This window comes from Bidens hawaiensis, unplaced genomic scaffold (assembly GCF_021521415.1).
Source record: "Bidens hawaiensis isolate Kalapana, Puna unplaced genomic scaffold, B.hawaiensis_p1.1 tig00001382_1, whole genome shotgun sequence".
Classification (NCBI taxonomy): Eukaryota; Viridiplantae; Streptophyta; class Magnoliopsida; order Asterales; family Asteraceae; genus Bidens; species Bidens hawaiensis.
Genome location: NW_027491078.1, coordinates 1,546,743 through 1,563,990, shown reverse-complemented (window position 1 = coordinate 1,563,990; position 17,248 = coordinate 1,546,743).

Genomic DNA, 17,248 nt, shown 5'->3' with positions numbered 1-17,248 from the left:
GTTTTGTTTGTTGGCACAAAGTGTACAATTGCTGACTTGTACTGGTGTTTGGATGTTGGATTTGAAAGTAATTATTTGACATTTAATCATTCATTTATCAGGTTTTCAATCTCATAATGCACATTTGTATAACACTTAAAAAAACCCTAATCAAACATAAATTAACACTTGCTTTACTTGTAACATGGCTGCCATTTTATCAAACACCTAGAGGGCATCATATCAAATACAAAAATTAACAAATAAACTTCGATTTATACGTCTTGTTGATTTCGAATCTGAAAGTAGAATAATCAGATAGGTCAAAAGAAAACCTACATCTGAAATATTTACTCCAACTCGACCCTACCCAAAATCCAAAAAAAAACCCGTAAAACCCGATCAAATACCCAACTAAACCCGGTACCAGTTCCTAACCAGACCCGGTTTTTACTTTTGTTGATCATACCCTAAACCGGTTCCTACCCGGTGTAGTTTCTAAAAATACCTCACACCTTAATCTACATCCAAACGAATGGCCACTATAAAAATCAAACCTAGTCATATAAAAATATAAAGTCAATTATAATCAATTTAAAGAAATAATTCATAAAAAGCCATTGCTTAACAAAAACATCATACTACAAAAAGCTCTAATTCCCAAATCACAAACCCTTAACACGCGGAAGTGTACGGGTTGTATCGATTTCTCAAATTAGCGTGTAGCACCACAACAAAGAATGACATAATGCATAAATTGCAACATAAGAGAAACAAATTTGAACCTAATTAAGCAAATAAATTCAAAGAAGTTAACAACGAAAGCAGTAACAGAACCAAGTAACCAACAAACTGTTACCTAATTTTGCCAATTACCCACAAAAGCAAAAGAACAAATAACCAACATATACAATGAAGAAAAGAAAACCCCCAAAAAGTACAATACCATTGTTGAAAACTTGAAATTAAAAACAAAGATAAGCTTTAGTGGGTTGGTTACTCATTGCAATATACAAATATTTATTACTTATTTAATTTTTTTGGTTATATTCATTAATTACACATTTAAATATAGACACTATATTTATCTTGCCATACACACAGAAAGCATTAATTCATATATAAATGCTTATTTAATTTATCATTTGAACGTGTATATATAATACACACATGCATGTCAAAAGTGACAAGAGATATTATCTACGAACATGGAGCAAGCTCCATTGAAGATGATGCCGTTCTTGGTCATGTTACTGATTTTCTTCTCTGATACTCTCTTCCTATACTCGACATATTCAACACGGTACTTTGTTTAATCATGCTATTGAATTTTGATTTGCAGGTATTCAAACATCTTGTGCTTCGGATGATAAAGGATCGATGACCCAACCACCAAAATATAAGCAGAGACATTCGAAAAGGCAACTCATTAGACCTCAAAAGTCAAAGACAATTAATCCTCCTTGTTTCATGTTTTTTTTTGTTTTGTTTTGGTTACTGTTGAAAGTTTGTGTATAGGAAAAGTGTAAGCTTTACTTGCAAAGAACGTAATAAAATGTAAAAACATCTCTTGAGTTTTTAATATTGTTTTTGTTCCATAAGCTACTTAATTGTTGGTGAAAGTATAGTACTTAATTAGTAATATGGGAAGAATACGGCAATGCACTTACAACTAAGTGTATAAACAAGCGAGACCGATCTCGCCTAAATTCAAGTTCGGCTGTTTCGAGTCCTACGAGTAAATCTTGAAATTAGGCGAGGCCACCCACAAGGCGGTCTAGATTCCCAACAATAATTGCATACCGTTGATTGCAAACTACTAATTAACTGTATGAAAAATACGTGTACAAATATTTTAACGATAAATGTCAAAATAAGCAAAAGAAAAAAAAAACATGTCAAAATCAAATATTTTAACGATAAATGTCAAATAGATTTTGACTTTAAACGCAGGCATTCCAAGCGACGTGGGCGGATGCTTATAAACTGGAAGCATCAACAATGATCGTGTCATTGGGTTATGAGCTCCTCGTCCATATTGTATAAGAAACATAACTTTTCCGGTAACAATCCAATCATATCGTTTGTTAAACAAAAATATTCATTTTGACACGTTTACTATAAAATTTTTTTTTTCAGTTACAGTTATGTTATCTATATTAATATACTATCTGATACACACGCATAAACGGGTTCAAATATTGGGCCACTGGATGGATTTAAGGCCTGCGATGTTTGGGCCTAATGCTTACTCGCGTTCAGCTACTTCGGGCTTGTGTAATCAGGTGTCGTTTGCTTCGTGTGGGGACAGGGTTAATGTATAGACATCATTTTGTTATATATGGTTTGAGATAGATTTGGATTTTGCATATCTAAAATGTAACTAATGACGTGCATTTGTTTAGTACACTTACAAATGAATATAATTTTTCCTTTTTGTATCATTTTCTTTCCTGACTCTTCTAACAGTTAAAATTGGAAAAGAATATGGTGAACTTTAATCTTGGGTCAAGTTTGACTTTGTAAGAGTCAAAATTGTTTTATGGGATACGGAAGGTTCATCATGCTTAGTGCCAAGCATCAAAGTTCTCTTAGTGATGGTGGTGGATAGAAAGAATAAATTGTAGCAAGGAAGTCAAAGACAATATTGTTACAATTGATAGTCAAAGCCAAACTGCTCTCATTTCAAAACAGAATGAAGCAAATGGGTTAAATATGTAATGGTTCTTTAAGAGGAAAATTCCCAAAATAGCCCCTTTTGGAGAGAAGATTTTCAAAATAGCCCTTTTTTCTTCAAAATAATTTAAGATTTGGACTGGCAAGACGTATTGGGAAAAAATAAAAAATAATGAGCGAGCAGTCCAAATTTTGAAGGAAAGTAAGGTAGGAGACGGGATTTGGGAAAATAATAAAGGTAAAGTCCAAATTATTTTGTAATCTTGGAGCAAAAGTCCAAATTTTTTCAAAACTTTTTCTTTCAAAAAACCGTTTTGAGAGACTGTTTTTTTATGTTTCCTACCTTTCCCGTCCATATTTTCAAATTCTTGGAAAAATATATTTTTTACAATTATATCCCTGAACCACCACCACCACCTTGAACCACCCCATCACCACCACCGTCACTATCACCATAGCCGCCTCCACCGTCAATTTCCGTCGCCGGAGAAAACCACCACCGCCATACCCGTCAAAGACGGGTATGGCGGTGGTGGTTTTCTCCGGCGACGGGTAAGGTGGTGGTGATGGGGTGGTTCAAGGACGGGTATGGCGGTGGTGGTTTTCTCCGGCGACGGGTAAGGTGGTGGTGATGGGGTGGTTCAAGGTGGTGGTGGTGGTGGTGGTTCAAGGTGGTGGTGGTTCAGGGGTATAATTGTAAAAAATATATTTTTCCAAGAATTTGAAAATATGGACGGGAAAGGTAGGAAAAATAAAAAAATAGTCTCTCAAGACGGTTTTTTGAAAGGAAAAGTTTTGAAAAAATTTGGACTTTTGCTCCAAGATTACAAAATAATTTGGACTTTATCTTCATTATTTTCCCAAATCCCGTCTCCTACCTTACTTTCTTTCAAAATTTGGATTGCTCCCTCATTATTTTTATCTTTTCTCAATGCTTTTTGTCAGTCAAAATCTTAAATTATTTTGAGGAAAAAAAGGCTATTTTGGAAATCTTCTCTAAAAGGGGCTATTTTGAGAATTTTCCCGTTCTTTAAGCCTTACACACTTTCTACATGTGTAATTTTGTTATTTTTATTTTTCGATTATGGACTCTTTTCTTCTTTAGCATAAACATAATTATTCTTTATTTTTTTACAATCATATTTTTTACCAATGACAAGCCCCAATGGGTTACTAAAAATGCCAATTATTGCGCGTCAATTGTTGTATTTGAAACGATAAGTGAATAAGCTTCTTCAAGAAGGATACAACCGAAAATGGTTCCGAACCAACAAATTTTGGTTGAAAAATTGTCTCACATCTTGCTTTTGTTCGCTAAATTTTGGCATCGTATTGATTCTCTACCATCCAATCTCAAGTAATGTAACATGTGATTGAGCTATTTGTACCATATGTAAAAGAGGCCCCGACTGTGTTCCCGCCGCGAAGCGTGGGCTCTTCTGCTAGTTATATTTTATGCATCAAATGTTGTAAAACTCTTGAACTTTAAAGTTTTTAAAAATACCATTATCAAATGTTTTATAATATAGTAAACTAGTTGTTGTACCCTGCTCTTCGCGGGCATGTAGTTGCAAGTTATTCATTTAGTTTGTTGGCGCAAAGTGTACAGATCTCTGAAGAAACACTAAGTGACCCGGTACAGATTATAGATAATCTGGGGGTTAAGTAATGTTTCCCACGGATGAGGTCTAGCTGAGAAGGCTGTTCTTCAGGAGACCTGCAAAACAAACACCGTAAGCTCGTCACTGAGAAGGGGGGAGTTCCTCCTTGTGACCACCCTCCGGCGTGAGAATCAGACTAGATTGCTCTGAATATAAGTGTATATTAAGAGATTGCTAGATAACTGGATAGCAGATGATCTTACCATTCCAAGATATTGGAGTATTTATAGCCGAAGGTAGGTTTCCAAGAAGGTACAGCCGGCTGAATAGTATTCCTGTTCAACCAACAGTGGACTATGCACAGGCCATACTGGTTGGTGGGTAGGTTACGGCCAACAGTAACAAAGTCGGCTGCACTATTCCACCAACTGTAGATTATGCACGTCCCACTTACTGTGGATTGTACGCAGGCCATGCTGGTTGGTGAATAGGTTACGGCCAACAGTAACACTATTCCACCAACTGTAGGCCGCGCATGCCCCTCAGTAAGGGTTGGTGAGTAGGCAGCTGCTAATAGTGACAAACAGTACTAGAGGGTGCTCCTCCTCGCCCTGTTGTCGATGAGCTGTCACCCTGTGATTGGCTCATGGGCTGTTCTGGTCAGATCGTCTGTCCTATCCATACCTTGGTAGGTATGGTACAAAAGATCTTTCAGAATCAGACTGGCTCATTTAGGCGGGATTGTTCCCGCCTTGCTCATTCCTTCATGTGACTACTGAAGTAGCTAGTGTCTTGTGCGTGTAGCCCTGCTGTCTGCGGGTAGCCTTCCCTGATGGCTTGTATCCGCAACTGCGGGAACAGGCGGGGTACTTCACCATTGGGAGGCTTTCCCTGCGTGTTCAGCTTGTGTACTGCGCGTAAGATCCTATGAGCATGGTGGGTCCTGCGGGAGCAGATGGCCTTTGCGCAGACGTCCCTATTCAAGGTGAGTCTTGCGGGACCAACTGGTCTCTGCTGGGACCTACCTCTTCAAGTCCCCCCAGTCCAATGTTCTTCTCCTGAATGTTTAATAAAGTGAGGTGAACTTTTGGACTTTAAGCAAGGGGTTTTGAAAAGGGTTTCTAGTTTTAAGGTTCTCCGTGGGGATTCTTCCCGCGGGTTTCCTAATGTCACTTGCAAAAATTCCCGATTTTTTTGCTTGATCTTTGGGTATGATGCGGGTAGGTATGTAACCTTCTCGCAAGTCAGGAGCGTTGAGTCTCACTTGTGTGGATTCTCCTTGAGGTTTTAGTGGTTTTGAACATAGTGATCAATTATGTTTAAACCACCAATTCCATCCTGGAGCCTCAAACAATGTATTTCTCGACGTTCCCGCTATGCGGGGATGTTATTTCCGTTTCCACAAGCATTGCCCAGAAGATCCTTCCTGGTTTCAATTCCCTGCCGGGCGCTAGGTATGTGAAGGGTTTTGCCTTAACACTGTACCCGCGCTCGTCTTACGGTTACTTTACTTTCAAGGTACTCCTGGCGTCAATTCCCTGCGGGTGCTAGGTACGTGAAGGGTTTTGCCTTAACACTGTATCCGCACCCGTCTTATAGTTACTTTGTTGCCGGGGTATTTTTGGCTTCAATTCCCTGCGGGTGCTAGGTATGTGGAAGGTTTTGCCTTAACACTGTACCCGCATCCGTCTTATGGTTACTTGGTTGCCAAGGTAAGGGGTATTTTCCCGCTTACCTTTGAATCTTTTTGAATTTTGAATTTTGAAATTCGAAAGGTTGGTGAGGATAAGAACAGTCCAAACATCTGAAACGTCGTGTGACGGTTTCTTCTGACTGTGTCAGGACGTGCAGGAAGTTATGGTGACGTGACAGAACATGGTCATTCCAGTCGCTTTTTCAGGCGCGTGGGCATGATTTTTCGGGCGCGTGGCCGCGAAATTACTGGCACACGTCCTTTCAACAGCTGTTGCCAGCTTGCTTTTTGCCACGTGTCATAGTTTCATTGCACCTTTGATTTCTCTCTCCTCCGCATTAAATTCACCGCATTAATTGCGATTACTATATAAAGGGGGAGAGGGTTATTTGCAATTCACACTTTTTACTCTTCTTCTTCTTCTTAGTGATTTCCGGCAAATACTCCCCTTTTTCAGGCAAGCATTTTCCCGAAATCACTCTTCTTTCTGCAATAATGTCCTCTCGTGATGCTGAAGCTATAGCTGACGACAGGGGTACTGCTGGTGAGTGCCAGTGTGCTCTGCCCGGCGATCAGTACCGGTATGTTGTCAGGAAGTTCATGCTCGATCATCTCGAGCCTGAGTTTCCTGAATCCCACCAGACCGTGTACGATGCCCCCAGTGGCAAGATCGGGGTTTATGCTGCATTTTTTGTCTATGGGAATCTTAGATTCCCATTGACAAAATTTGTTTACCGTGTCCTTGAGAGGCACGGTGTCCATTTGACCGAGCTGCACCCCATGGCGATCGCCAAGATTCGCCATTTTGAGTGGGTGTGCCGGATTTTGGGCATCGAGCCCGATGTGGACCGCCTGATGACCTTCTATACCTGGAGGTGCATCCAAGGGTGGTACACCCTGACGACCCGTATTAAGGGTCTGAAGATTTGCGACACCGAGCGCAGTCTTCGCGCGTGGAAGCAGGAATTCTTCTACATTTCTGCCCGCGCCATCCCCCTTGCCATGAAGTTTAAAAATGGCCAAGCGATACCGAGCCTTCACGCCCCCAACTACCAGGAGGCGGAATGGTTTTCGAAGATATCCCGGATCCAATCTCCGGTTTACCGGTTTGCGGAGTCCGGGATGGTCATGTTAGGGATGAGCCGGGTGTGGAAAGATGCATCTCTGGTTCCCATCCTCCTCGAATACGGTTTGAACTCTATTCCCTATGGTATGTCTTGTTTTTCTTTTTTGATACAAGTTTGTCTTCTAACTGTTTCTTTTCTTTCAGAGGGAAATGATTTGGAGTCGCTTCTGTTTCCGCGGGAAGCCGACGGTCCCGCGCGGATGGGTACTCGTGCTTTGGACGAGGGCGAGTTGCCCATCCTGGAGCAAACAGCGGATCGGTTTGTGGAGGTCTATCCGCTGGGCCACGAGATCCTGAGCCACCGGCGGCCAGGTAAGGCGATATTCTTTCCTCAACCCCTTAATGCTGTACCCGCTGTTGGAATTCTTGACCTGTCTTCTTCTGAGGAATCCTCAGATGCTCCTCCATTGGTGCGGAAGAAGAAAGCTGCTGCCGGCGGGAAAGGGAAGGAGAAGGCCTCCACGGCTGGTCCGGTGGTTCTATCTGACTCGGAGTCAGATAGTGAAGAGGTGGCGGGGAAGCCCGGTGGTGAGAAGACCACTGTTCCGAAGGCTACGACCGTTACCTCCGGAGAACCAACGAAGACGACGGTGACCGGTACCAAGAGGACGGCTCCATCGGGTTCCTCCCCGCCCGTCCGTACGTTCAGGGTCAAGAAAACCCGTAAGTACAATCATAATGTCTTTGCAGATTTATTACTTCTTAAATTTATCTAACACTTTCTTCTTTGTGCAGGCGTGGATGTTGACGCATTCCGGGGTGAAGCGCAGGGGAGTACCTCCCCGCCAATGACGGTAGGCTCGGTCAGCCTTCCTGAGGCGTCGACCCAGGCGCCTGCGCCTGCATCCGCTGGTCCAGTTGCTCGTTCCTTTGAGCCAACTGTTCCGGCCGAGATGACGTCACCGCCCTCCGTGAGTGCGATTTTTACAGCATCCTTCACGGAGCCGGCGGTTACTGCTGCTGCTGAGGAGGCGGCGACCGCGGCGGCGACCACAACGGCGACCACGGCGGGTGCCACCATGCCCGCGCCACCGGCACCTACGGCCGGACCATCAGGTACGCGCAGGGCTTCCCGCCGATCTTTGCCCCCTTCCCGTCTGCCTGACCTGTTGGATGGATTTCCTTTAGGTTCAGGTGATGGGTTTGGCGGCTATCGGCCTGTCATTGACCCTACAGGTGCGTAGGGTTCCTTTCTTTTTCCCTTATGTTTTTTATCTTTTCCTTACTGCCTTTGTTTCTTTTGCAGTGTCGGATTCCAATGAAGTGTATGTTCCGCGATGGAACATACGCCGAGGAACAACCCTTCGTACCCCTGTGGAGTGCGTGGACTGGGCTCGCCACGCTGCTCCTCATGGTGCGTTGGGGGAAGCCATGGCTAGCTACCAGGAGGGTAGGCTAACCAATGAGCTTCGGGTTCTCCAAGCCCGGATGCAGCCGCGCGTCGAGCTGCTTTGTCGTGAAAACGACAAGTTGAAAGCAGCTCGCGCCAAGGACGTATCTGAGGCGCGTGCTCTCCGGGAGGAGAACCAACAGCTGGCGGCAGCTGCCGCCGACAAGGAGAAGGCCTTCAAGGCCCTCGAGGTTGAAGTTCAGGCGCGACTCGAGGCCCGCTCCAAGGCTGCCCAAGCTGTGAATGAACAGCTTCGGCTGGCCAGGGAGACTGCGCGAAACGCAACCGAGAGGGCTGCCAAGGCTGAAGCCATTGCTGAGCCTTTGCGTGTGGAGAATGAGGAGCTCAAGGCCAAATTAGAGGCTCTCCAACGCGCTCATGATGCCTTGGCAATGGAAGATGCCAAGAAACTCCAGGAAATCTTGGACCAAAGAGGGGTGCTTGACCACACCGAGCGGAAGCTTAAGGGCCTCGAAGAGGCTGCCGCAAAGGAAGTTTTACTTGCCAACCTTAACAAGAGCGAAGCCGAACGCGCCCATAACGAAGCTCAAGCTGCCCTCCAATGGCTTCTTCGAGAAGCGTTGCCTCAGGTATGTTTAACTTTATCTTCTCGCTTTTCTTTTGTAAGAAAAGGTTTTAATACTTGTATTTTTTCTTTGTAGGTTGTGCGTCGGGTCTTTTCAGAGACCTCTTACGATGATGCTATGACCGCAGCCCTCAACGCTTCTCATGAGGATGGGGAAAAGGCCGGCTTCCTGCTTGGTCTAGGGTTTGTTGAGAAAGGCGTCCCGCCTTCCAACTTCCCTTTGTTCGATGTGGATACCGAAGCCATTTATGACCAAGCATTGAACCAATACGCCGCCTTCCCGCATCCAGTGGTGGAAAAGGTGGACGAAGTAGCTGCTGCTGATGATGGGTTAGCTGTCCTCAAAGCGTTCCTCGAACCACCCCGTTCTTCTGACGGAGCGGGTCCAAGTGGAAGCGGCCCTGAAGCTTGATCCTGAAGATCCCTTTCCATTGCTAAGATAGACTTGTATAGATTTACTCTTTCAGGCGGGTAGTAACCCGGCCATTCTTGTAATATATCATTGAAATATAAATCTTTTTGCGGATAAGATTGTTATTTCCTTTGGATTCCTTGCTTTATAAGCTCATGACTTAGTTTAAGTTAGCAATTTTCCAAGTTTTTTAGAATAAGTTAACCTGTTGAACGTGGTTGATGATGGGTTAAAGTTTCGCTTCCTCCTTCGTGATTGTGCGGGTAGAACCGTCACTTGCACTTGGTAGGATGGCTAAATTTTAACCGTCATCTGACCTGCGTGTAGGTTTTCCTCATTTTTCCTCGAAATTTCTAAGTATTTAGGATAAGTTAACCTTTGAACGTGGTTGATAGTGGGTTAAAGTTTTGCTTCCTCTTTCGTGATTGTGCGGGTTGAACCGTCACTTGCACTTGGTAGGATGGCTAAACTTTACCCATACCTGACCTGCGTGTAGGTTTTCCTTATCCTTATTTCTAAGTATTTTTTTTTTTTTTTTTTTTTTTTAGGATAACCTTTGAACGTGGTAGATGATAGTTTGAAGTTTTGCTTCCTTATTTGTGATTGTGCGGATAAGACCGTCACTTGCACTTACAAAGATGGCTAAACTTTACTTACATCATACCTGCGTGTAGGTTTCCCTTATTTTTAACGTTGTGTTTATGCGGGTTTTGCCGCCTTCCACACGCAATGACTTACTTCTCCTCATTTATGCGGTAAATACCGGCACCAGTGGGGAGTTCATAAGGATAAAGGTAAACACATTATGAAAGGAGAATCATTTCCATTAGAAGTGGCTCTTGGCCTTTTCTTTACAAGTTTTGGAATTGATCTACATATAACATTTGCGTAATTGAGCTCCATTCCATGTTCTTGGGATGGGAGTGCCATCGAGCCTTTCGAGCCGGTATGCGCCCTTTCCCAGAACCTGCTTGATAACGTATGGCCCTTCCCAGATCGGGGCCAACTTTCCTGGGCGTTCTTGGTTCGAAGCCTCGTTGTTACGCAGTATGTAGTCTCCTTCCTTGAAGTTGCAGAGTTTTACCCGCGTGTTGTAGTACTTCTGCATTTGTCGTTTGTAGTTCTCTTCACGCACAGCGGCTAAGTCTCTGCGTTCCTCGGTTAGCATAAGATCCAACCGTCTTTCCGCATCATTGTCTTCTGGCTGACTCAAGACCCTTGGTGAGGGTAGACCAATTTCGACCGGGACCATGGCTTCAGTGCCATAAGTGAGGCTGAACGGGGTTTCTCCCGTACTGGCCTTCTTCAACGTTCTGTTTGCCCAAAGGACGTGCGGAAGCTCGTCCACCCAGCCGGATCTGTGTTTCAAGAGTCTTTTCTTTATGCCTTCGACGATGCTTTTATTTGCTCTTTCCACCTCACCATTTCCTTGCGGGTGTGCCACTGAGGTAAAGGTGTGGGTGATTTGAAGTTCTTTTAGCCATTGTTGTAGCTTTTTGTCAGCAAAGTTGGTGCCGTTATCGCTCACCAAATTCTGTGGAAGTCCAAAACGACAAATTATAAATTCCCAAATAAATTTTTTGATATGCTTTGCGGTTGTTTGGGCTAAAGGTTTTGCTTCTATCCACTTGGTGAAGTAGTCGATGGCTACCACTAGGAACTGAACATTTCCTGCTGCTGTAGGAAATGGGCCTGTCACATCGATGGCCCACTTCTGAAATGGCCACGAAGAAGTGACTGGAACCAGTTCGTTTTTCGGGCGATGCGTGTTAGGTGCGTAAAGCTGGCAAGACCTGCATTTTCTGATGTATGCCAGTGCATCCGTATGCATCCCTGGCCAAAAGTATCCCGCGTTGTTTAGCTTGGCTACAACAGCGCGGGGACCTGCGTGTACCCCACAGATGCCTTCGTGTACTTCCCTTAGGAGGTAGTTGGCATCTTGGTTGTCCACGCATCTCAAGAGTGGGCCAAGAAAGTTACGTCTATAAAGGATGTCATTGACGAGTTGATAATTCAGTGCTTTACAGCGTAGTTTTCTTGCCTGTGTTTTTGACTCTGGTAGTATTCCTGCTGCAAGGTAATTTATTATTGGTGTCATCCACGTTTCTGTACTGGTTTGGATGACACAAATTTCCTTGTGCGGGACTGATGGCGCTTCGAGGAGTTCAATGCGGATGTCCTTTCCCAGGTGGGTGAAGGCTAGTGATGCAAGCTTGCTTAACGCATCCGCAGATTTGTTTTCGCTGCGCTTGACATGTATGACTTTACAATCACTAAAATCACGCATAAGGGTTTTTGCCTGGGCGAGGTACAGGGCCATGGTGTCGTTTACAGCCGTGTATGTTCCATTTATTTGGTTGGCCACCAGCATGGAATCCACATGGGCTTCCAAGTTTTTCACTCCCATCTTACGCGCAATTCTCAAACCGGCCAAGAATGCTTCATATTCGGCTTCGTTATTCGTACTTGGAAAGTCCAGCCGAATAGCGTAAGTATATTCTTGGCCCGCTGGGTTGGTTAATTTTAACCCTGCGCCTGAACCCTCGTTACTGGCTGCTCCATCAGTATAGAGTCGCCAGACATCATTGACGTCCTGTGCTGGGGAGGGTTGAGCCTCCTCCTGGCACTCTTTCTCCCGCGAAGCGGGGACTTCTGCAATAAAATCGGCCAGGACCTGGCCTTTTATGGCTGGTCTTGGCTTGTACTTAATTGCATATTCTCCCAATTCAATTGCCCATTTGGCTAGACGTCCCGATAATTCGGGTTTGCCTAGAACGTTTGAGAGTTTGAAGTTGGTGAGAATGGTGATTGGGTGGCCCTGGAAATATCGTCTTAACCTGCGTGAAGCATGTATAAGTGCTAAGACTAATTTTTCGAGGGTAGAGTACCGGGTTTCTACGTCTGTTAGTACACGGCTAACATAATAATAGATTGGCATCTGGATGCCCTTTCGTTCTACTAGCAGGACTGCCCCGGTTGCTCTATCTGTTGCGGAAAGGTATAGGATTAACTCCTCTCCCGCTTGTGGTGCTGTAAGTGTTGGGAGTTCGATCAGGCGTGACCGAATCTCCTGAAAAGCTGCTTCCGCTTCTGGTGTCCAGCGGAAGTGCGTTTTCTTCAAGCAGTTTCTCAATGTTGACACGAAAGGAAACGACTTATCTGCATGGTTTGCCAAGAAGCGATTAAGTGCGACTAGTCGTCCATTCAGTGTCTGAGCCTGTTTGATGGTGGTAGGTGATTCCATTTTAACACTGGCTTCGACCTTTTCAGGGTTCGCTCTAAAGCCATCTTTAGTAACAATGACTCCCAAGAACTTCCCTTCTTCCATCCCAAATGAACACTTGCTCGGGTTGAGCTTCATGTTTATCTTTCGGAGCGTGTTGAAAGTTTCTTCAATGTCTTTCAACATCGCCTCAGGCTCGAGGCTTTTGATGACCAAATCATCCATATAGACTTCCAAGTTTCTCCCGATTTGGGCATGAAACTCTTTGTCCATTAGTCGTTGGTACGTGGACCCTGCATTCTTAAGTCCGAATGGCATCATTTTATAACAAAATGTACCATCGGGCGTCCGAAATGCGGTTTTGTCCTGGTCATCAATGGCCATGTGGATTTGGTGGTACCCCTTATACGCATCCAAGAAGCATTTAAGGCGGAATGGTGCCAACGAATCCACTTTGAGATCAATTTCTGGTAACGGATAACAATCTTTGGGGCATGCTTTGTTCAAATCTTTGAAATCTATGCACATGCGCCATTGTTTGTCATTCTTCGGTACCATTACGGGATTTGCAACCCATGTTTGATATCTACTAACGCGTATGATGCCTGCGTCAAGGAGTTCCTTGACTTGGGTTCTACATGCGTTAGTTTGTTCAGGCCCCATTACTCTGCGCTTTTGTACGATTGGCGTAACAGCCGGATCGCATTTGAGCTTATGCTCCGCCTTACTTCGGGGTACACCAGTCATGTCAGCTGGTGCCCACGCAAAGATGTCAGCGTTTTTCTGCAGTAAGCGTTTGAGTAAGGTGCGGGTGGGATCAACGATTGTTGGTCCAATGGTAACGGCCTGGTCGGGGTATTTGCCATTGAAGGCCCATTTTTCTGGTTCAGTGATGGTTGGTTTAGCCTTTTTCGGTTTGGGTTTAGATGAAACAGATGCAATGCATACCTGGGGAATGCCAGAGATCATTGCTACACCCTCAGCTGTTGGCCATCCCATCATGCCATGGACTGAAGATACCACGGCGTTGAATCTTGCCATCCCGTCTCTTCCGAATAGGATGTCGTACGTATGATGTGGCTTTTTCATTACGACAAAATCCACGTCTTCTGTGCGTGAATGATTCCCATCAGTAAGAGTAACGGGGAAAGATAGAATACCCAGGGGTGTTTCTGTACTTCCGTCAAACCCTTCCATTGAAGCGTAGACCGTTTCCAAGCGTTCTTTGTCTTCATCATCCAGCTTATCAAAGAACTGTCTGTACATCACTGTCGACGAAGCGCCGTTGTCAGCAAGAGTGCGTGAAGTGATGTAGTGCCCCAGCTGGCTTCTGATGACGATGGGGCCTTCCTTGCTGGGGCCTCCTGGCACTCGCGGGAAGCGCACCTCAGCTTCTTTCCACGCGCATGGTTCTGCCACCCGTCTTTTTCTTCCTCTGACCTTGCCATGAACCATGTTGATGCTGATATCGACGGGCTTTCGTCCGTTACCTCTGTACCGGTTGTCATTCCTTCCACCCTTCCTGATCGATGCCACAAGATGTGCAAGCCTTCCGTCCTTGACAAATGTCTCAATAATATCCTTCAAGGATGTGCACTCTTCAGTACCATGACCCTTTGTCCCGTGGAAATCACAGGATTTGCTTTGATCCGCATTAGGTTTCTGCCGGATCATTGGGGCTTTAGGCCATGGCAATTTTTCCGTGGCAAATATCTCCGTGACGCTCTTCGTGAGTGGCGTCCACCGGTGTTTTCGGTTTGAAGGGTGTGTGTTGTCCCTTCCGCCAACAAGAGGGCGAGAGCTGGATGAGGTGTCAAAGTTTACCCTTGACTGCCAAATACCTAGCCTCCTCTTTTTGTTCTGCCGGGCGATCCGGACATTGTTCTCTCTGGTCCTCTGCGTGTAGAGGTGTGTACTCTGGGGAAGATCTCTTCCCAGTTGCTTTTCCGTCTCGGCAAAGCGCTTTGCCGCCGTCATGATGGCATCCCAAGTTGATGGCATGCCATCCTTACCCGTCAATGTGCGGATAAGTTCTGGGTATTCGGCGCCTTGGATGAAGGCGGCGCGAACCAGATCTTCACTTATGTTGCCGAGACTAAGCTTTTTGGAGTTGAAGCGAGTGATGAAGTCTAGTAGAGATTCATCCTCCTCTCTCACGCAGTTAAGGATCGTCCACTGCTCTTCAGTGTACTTCCTCTGTTGGCTGAAATGCTGGCTGAACTTGTTCTGAAAGTCCGCCCAGTCATATATGTGGTGGATCGGTAAACGATCGAACCATGCCCTGGCCGCTCCGACCAGAGTCATCTGGAACATGTAGCACCACGTGGGTTCCGTCCAGTTGCTGACGGTAGCCCCCGCAATGAACCTGTTCAAATGGTCGTCTGGGTCGGATAGACCATCGTAAGTGCCAATGTTGGACATTTGTTTGGCACTTCTCGGGGCGATTGCTTCCGCAATGTCCCTTGCGAACTTAGACTTCCCTGCATTTGTAGCAGTTGGTCTAAAGGTTTTGGAAAAGTCACGCGGGTTTCTTTCCACGATTGGTTTAAAGGCTTCCCCAAAATTCCTTTTTGGTTGGACGTCCGTTTCCTTACGCTTCCCTTTCGCCTTATGGCGAGGGTTCGCGTCGGTGTCGGATTCCAACTCGTCGTCTGAGTACTCGCAGTCACTGCTCATATTGAGGTGTTGGCGAGTACTGGCGAATTCGTCAGCCTGTTGAACTGAACGCAAGCGTTCGTCCAATTCGGCTTGGAATTCTCTTTGCTGTGCTTCGGCCCACGCCTTCACTTGATCTAGTGTTTGGCGAGGAACCTTCGTTCGTTTTTCCAGTTGGGTATCGGAGAACCCCAATGGAATATTTACTCCACTTGCCCCGGCTTGGGTAGTCGGGGTAGTGTTCGTAAGGATTGTATAACCGCCGGTGTTCCCCCCAGTTGCTGGGGTTGTTACCGGGGTTTCTTGGTTGGTTACTGGCCTTTGAACCGGAGTAACGTTAACCATTTCTTCAGAAATTGTGAAAAAACTAAAGTAGTTCTAGCTTTTATACACGGATGGCGCCAATGAAGAAACACTAAGTGACCCGGTACAGATTATAGATAATCTGGGGGTTAAGTAATGTTTCCCACGGATGAGGTCTAGCTGAGAAGGCTGTTCTTCAGGAGACCTGCAAAACAAACACCGTAAGCTCGTCACTGAGAAGGGGGGAGTTCCTCCTTGTGACCACCCTCCGGCGTGAGAATCAGACTAGATTGCTCTAAATATAAGTGTATATTAAGAGATTGCTAGATAACTGGATAGCAGATGATCTTACCATTCCAAGATATTGGAGTATTTATAGCCGAAGGTAGGTTTCCAAGAAGGTACAGCCGGCTGAATAGTATTCCTGTTCAACCAACAGTGGACTATGCACAGGCCATACTGGTTGGTGGGTAGGTTACGGCCAACAGTAACAAAGTCGGCTGCACTATTCCACCAACTGTAGATTATGCACGTCCCACTCACTGTGGATTGTACGCAGGCCATGCTGGTTGGTGAATAGGTTACGGCCAACAGTAACACTATTCCACCAACTGTAGGCCGCGCATGCTCCTCAGTAAGGGTTGGTGAGTAGGCAGCGGCTAATAGTGACAAACAGTACTAGAGGGTGCTCCTCCTCGCCCTGTTGTCGATGAGCTGTCACCCTGTGATTGGCTCATGGGCTGTTCTGGTCAGATCGTCTGTCCTATCCATACCTTGGTAGGTATGGTACAAAAGATCTTTCAGAATCAGACTGGCTCATTTAGGCGGGATTGTTCCCGCCTTGCTCATTCCTTCATGTGACTACTGAAGTAGCTAGTGTCTTGTGCGTGTAGCCCTGCTGTCTGCGGGTAGCCTTCCCTGATGGCTTGTATCCGCAACTGCGGGAACAGGCGGGGTACTTCACCATTGGGAGGCTTTCCCTGCGTGTTCAGCTTGTGTACTGCGCGTAAGATCCTATGAGCATGGTGGGTCCTGCGGGAGCAGATGGCCTTTGCGCAGACGTCCCTATTCAAGGTGAGTCTTGCGGGACCAACTGGTCTCTGCTGGGACCTACCTCTTCAATCTCCAAGCAACAATTTTGAGAATCTTTCTTTCATCCTCTCAATCTCTATCAAAAACCTCAAATCAAACATCATCATAGAAAACACCTAGTAACAAGATATATTGATATTAACAATTGTTGACTTGTAAACTAGTTTCCTACCCATACCCTACCCGTACTGGTATAGGATTTCTCCTCAAAGCCATACCCGGAACCGGAACCGACCCGGACTTGGTGGAGCCGGAACCGGCCAAAACCCGACCCTACCCGAAATCCAAAAAAAACCCGAAAAACCCGATCAAATACCTGACTATACCCTGAACCAGATTCTATCCGAACTCGGTTTTTACTTTTATTGACCATACCCTGAACCGGTTCCTACCCAGTCTGGTTTCTAAAAATACCTCACACCTCAGTCTACATCCAAACGAATAAACCTAGTCATATAAAAACATAAAGTAAATTATAATCAATTTAAAGAAATAATTCATAAAAAGCCATT